Source organism: Ipomoea triloba, chromosome 7 (assembly GCF_003576645.1).
Source record: "Ipomoea triloba cultivar NCNSP0323 chromosome 7, ASM357664v1".
Lineage (NCBI taxonomy): Eukaryota > Viridiplantae > Streptophyta > Magnoliopsida > Solanales > Convolvulaceae > Ipomoea > Ipomoea triloba.
In genome coordinates, this window is record NC_044922.1 from 16,907,228 (window position 1) to 16,913,227 (window position 6,000).

General features: G+C 28.9%; 1 pseudogene; it reads right to left on the minus strand.

The window, feature by feature from the left end:
- Window positions 1-6,000, minus strand: part of LOC116024230 — a 38,465-nt pseudogene that overhangs the window by 16,117 nt on the left and 16,348 nt on the right.

Sequence of the window (6,000 nt, forward strand, 5' to 3'; positions counted from 1 at the left end):
AATAAAAATAAAAATATATATATTATAATCTCATACTTACTTCCTCCGTATGATCCTCCAATAACAATTATCGGAGAATCGTGGGCTGATAAACTGGCTTTTATATATAAAAGCACCTGTGCATAATCCGCCAGTGCTTGCGCGGAGTTGAAATACCCCCGAATTGTATCGTTTATTAGCCCTTCTCCAAACGGTATCGATTCTCCGTAAAACCTATGCTGCACGATTACCAGATAAAATGTAGATAATAGTGAGCTCAAAATTTTAATTGAAACTGAACATATTCATTCTTCAATTATTACCTCTATGTAGACGAGAAGGGCCTTAAAATGAGGTGTAATATTGGGGAGAAATCCGACGCTCTCAGGATCAAAGTCGATGGGAGATTCAGCGCCGAGCCATGCGAAGATAGGGGAGTTGGATTGGGCGCCACCCCAGTACTTGGAGTTCACTATGTATCTCTGTTGGAAGGTGGCATAGCTTTGAGGTGAGATGTGAGATGGCGGGATCCCTTTTCTCTTATGTGCATGCATAATTAAGCACCATGCAATGGTTAGTTTTTGTTGAAACTTACTGATTGCATGCATGCATGCATGGGGAGATGAAAATGAAAAAAGAAGAGAGATGAACAAAGCTCTCGTTGCATCTGGCTCCAACATGTGGCGTTTAATTTTGTGCCAAAGTCAAATGCCATATATGCATCAAAATTCTTGTCTGTGTGTACTCCACTCCGTATATTGCCCTGAAATGGACTCAAATAAGTTAAAAGTTAATAAAGTGGCTGAGTGTATTTGGTGGATGGAACTAGTGGTTTATATAATTGAAGTCCAAACCCACATGTACTTCTTCATTAACTTTTTTCTCTTTTTTCTTCCTCCCTATATCTTTAGAAGATGAATTGCCAAATGTAGTTTTCCATTAAAATTTTCCTCCTTACCTTTAGAATATGAATTGAGGGATTTATTGATGTTATATAGTATTAGAATTGTAAGTTATGAATTGTATTTCTAATTGCATGTATTTTTCCTCCCTATCTTTAGAAGATGAATTTAGGATACTATATAGTATTAAAATTGAACTATTTTACCCAATTAATTATATTTCATATTTAGTTATGAATATAATCACATTTTAATGTGTCTTATTTATTTCCCCCAATAATTAAGATGTTATGTTCTGTTCTTATTTGTAACTTTTATTTTGTATATTTTTAAAATATAATCACCTGTTATGTGCCCGTAAACCTTGTCACAAAAGTTTGAGTAATTGTGACAACTTTCTAAAAGTCGTCACTATTGTTGTTATTATATAATATAAAAATATTATACATAATAAAATATTGATTAATTCGACCAATTAATTGAAACAATCAAAGTATTAATTTAGTTGATTATGTAACAATTTCTCTCATACGGTAATTCAATTTTAAATTGATCAAATTATTAAACAAGTTTAGGCTTTTTGTTATTTATGTACCGTAATAAAAATTAATTATTTAAAATATTAACTATAGTCAAATATTTCTTATTATAATTAATAATAATAATAATAATAATAATAATAATAATTGTAATAATAATTAAAAAAAAAGAAGAGGGAAAAGTGATGTGGGATCAAAAGTGATCCCACATCAAAAATTAAAGCAATTAAGAAGGGGGTTGAGCTCCCTCATTAAGGTGAGCTCAACGCCCCCTTAAAAGGGCAAGGGAAGACATAGAAGCCTCAGGCTTCCTTAATAATGAAGCCTGAGGCTTCTTAGGAAACAAAGCCTTTTTTTTAAAAAAAAAAATAATATTTAAAAATTAAATTATTAATAATTTTTGGGTATTTGTCTAAAATATTAAGGAGAAAAGATGCTAAATACAATATTTGTTACTATATTTGTTGTCATAATAAAGAAATTATTTATAATTATTTTTAGGTCACTAATAATTCATTTTGAATCAAAAACAATTCTCACAAATAAGTACAACTATTGTGACGAAAGTGTTGTCACAATAAAATAATTAATTACAACGATTTTAGTTTTCATTAAATCAATTTTTTGTAACAACATATTTGATCACAAAATGTACATTTATTGTGACCACTATTGTTATCACTCAAATACTACTTTTAGTGTCCGTAAACATTGTCACAAAAGTTCGAGTAATTGTGACAACTTTCTAAAAGTCGTCACTATTAGGTCTAGAGATGGTTTTGTGCCAGACACAAAGTTCAAACTTTGCATGGATTTAGAGATGTGAGATGGCGGGATCCCTTTTCTCTTATCTGCATGCATAATTAAGCACCATGCAATGGTTAGTTTTTGTTGAAACTTACTGATTGCATGCATGCATGCATGGGGAGATGAAAATGAAAAAAGAAGAGAGATGAACAAAGCTCTCGTTGCATCTGGCTCCAACATCAGACGTCATCGACAACATATGCATCAAAATTTTTGTTTGTGTGTACTCCACTCCGTATATTGCCGAGAAAGGGAATCAAATGGACTCAAATAAGTTAAAAGTTAATAAAGTTAATAAAATTGTCTAAAAGAATTTGCATTGCTTTTGTATTTTACTTAGTATGAAATGCATTGTCAACAAAGCATTCTTCTTTTATTATGCTATCACGGTTAACACTTTAATTACAACCACAAAAAATTTATCATAAAACATTGTTTGCATTTGCAAAAAAAAAAAAATATGAATAATTTCTAAGCGCAATACCTATTAAGTACAATATAGCTTTTAAAAATTTATACAAGATAATAATAATCTTTCTTATCGTACTTACTTCCTCCGTACGATCCTCCAACAACAATGATAGGAGAATCCTGGGTTGAGTAACTATTCTTTATATATAACAACACTTGTGCATAATCAGCCAATGCTTGAGCGGAATTGAAATAGCCGCGAATGGTGTCGTTTCTTAGAGTTTCTTCTATGTTTCCGAATGGTATTGATTTTCCGTAGTACCTATGCTGCACGATTACCAGATAAAATGTAGATAATTGTGAGCTCAAACTTTTAATTGAAATTGAACATATTCATTCTTCAATTATTACCTCTATGTTATGAGTGGGATTGGCTATTTATATCATGATATGGACGAGGGTTCACACTACATTATATATGCACCCTAGATCGTTTTCGACGAGGTACATAATTCACACATGTAATTAAGGTACAAAATTCCATAATACAAGACAGAAAAAATCAAAACATAAGACNGCTCAAAACATTCTTAATAATTAAATGAGTTTAGACATATTTTAAAATAATTTTTAATAAGTAACCATTATACAAATTAACGTGTATAATTATGTCAGTAATCGTAATTCTATAAAAAAAAATGTGTATATATTTTCATATTGTAGAAAGTACTATTAATATAATATATGTCTACATAAATGGATAAAAAGAGAAATTGATAATATTTTTTATTATATAGATATTGATAAATATTATATATAATTTTTTCCTTGCATGAAAAAACATTCTTATTTTAAAATTTTATACTGATATCTGAGTTTTGTTTCAAAATCTACTTTGGTGATATTTTAAACTTTGAGTAACACTTGAGCGCGACCGTCTCGCAAATGTGATCTTTGATTAATTGATCAAATAATTGATTAATGGGTCGGATCTTTGACCTCGTTAATTAAAGATCCAACCCGTCTAACGGATTGAGACCCATGAGACGATCTCACACAAGTTTTTCGCAAATTATACTGTGGACCATGGTCCACAATGCATTGTGGCCCATGGTCATGGCTGATACTGTAGTTGTGTTGAACGGATACTGCAGTTGTGTTGAATGGATACTACAATTGTGTTGAACAGATATTGCAGTTGTGTTGAAAGGGAACTACAGTTGCGCGGAACAGATGTCGTTTCATCCGTTCAACACACTGCAGTATCAGTTTAACAGAACTGCAGTTTCAAACGGATGAAACGGCCTCTATTCCGCGCAACTGTAGTTCCCTTTCAACACAACTGCATTATTAGCCATGGTGCATGGTCCACGGTATAACGACGACAAGTTTTTGCCTTAAACTTTTGTTTGTTATCATAAATAGTAAATAGATGTCTGGAAACCATTTAGTTTTGTTTCTAAATATTTTCCAACTCATAAATGTAGTACAATCAAAACCTCTCTAGATCATCATTTAAATAATAGGTACATAATAGACTTTGTGGTTCAATATTTGTAGATCTATGATATGTTTTTAACTAATTTATTGGAAGTTTATTACTATAAATTAAATTAACATATATAGTATTTTTTATTATTATTTAATTAGGTAAAAATGATTGTTATTTCAAATTTCAAGACAGAAGTATTTTTTTAGGATGGGTGGAAAACAACACTTCTATTTTAATATAGACTAGTACAGTAAATAACCTAATTAGTTTACAGCACTATGTTTTTATTACAAAATATGGAACACCGCCCAAATCATCATTGTATGATATGATATAATGGCCTGTTTGGCAGGCTGTAGCCTAATTCTTTGATAGTAGAAATTATATTGTTTAATTAGTTGGAGGGTACCTTTTGTATAATTGGAATTCATACCACCCCAACCCTCCCTCAATTCCAATTCAGCATAGAAAGAAAAGGAGAAAGAAACAAATGACTTTTTTGCTTTCCTTTCCATCCTGTCTTTGCCCTGCTATCTCAATAACATACACTCTTCATGACACGACCATATCTTATTTCATTGCTTGCTTTATCACATATAAAAGCATTTCCTTTCTAAAAGCAATTCAAGCAATGCTTCACCTCATATCATGATCGTTTGCTTTTTAACATTAAAGCAGATGTTTTAGAGTACCTAGCTAGCTATCTAGCTAGGATGAACCCTTCTTAGTCCACAATACAACTAACAATAGTCCTCATATATTCCTGACATACATTTAACTAAGACGTACTGTTGTACAATCAAATTAGTAGTGAAGTATTTAAAAAAAAAAAATAGTAGTGAAGTAATTAAAACCTTACCTTGAAATTATAAACTATTCTAATTTTTGAAAGTATACATTTATTTGATTATAAGATTAGTGCAAAAGTATCACTCAATTAATTGAATATTAATTGAATAATACATGACTCGTTTGTCTGTAAATATCTTGAAAAAATTGATATAAATATGATTTATGTAATTATACTATTATTATTATTATTAAAATAAATATGAGAAAAAATGATAAATAATTTAATTGTAATTGTTATAAAAATAAATCCAAAGGCATATATTTAGCTTAATTATCATAATAATTATTAAGAAATTATTATTACGTAATTATAATGATATTTTTGTAATTATACTTTTATACTTTAAGTATATTTCTTTTCACCATATCGCTTTTATTTTTTCCCTGCTCATCCATATTTGAATGAATTAATTGTAATTATTATAAAAATAAATTGAACGACTTATATGTTTAATTTTAAATATACTAATATTTGTATAATTATTAGTTTAATTAACAAAATAATTGTTAGTCAATTATACCAATATCTACAATTAATTCCTTAATTACAAAAATCTTATATATGTTAATTTAATTTATAGTAACGCTTACCAAAAATATTTATTATACCATGAATCATGGTCTACTTTTAAGGTACACTAAACTAACACTCAGTATATTTAAGTTCAGTTTTTTTTATATACAGATAAAATTAATATAAAAATATGTCATTATAAATTTCTAATTAAAAACTTTTAAATAACAACTATATATATATATATATATATATTTTTTTTTTTGATATTTTTATTTTAATGTATTAAATTAACATACAATTATATTAAATCACTAATATTATATTCATTTTCAATATAATATTAGTTCATTTTTAAAATGTTGTACATTGATTTTTTACAATACTGTACTATTGCAATATATAATTAAAATTAACATGGACTTACACCTTGCAATTAAACCTTGATGGCAGGCAGTAACAATTTCCGGCACTGCAGATTGTATTGTGGCACTGCAGATCAGA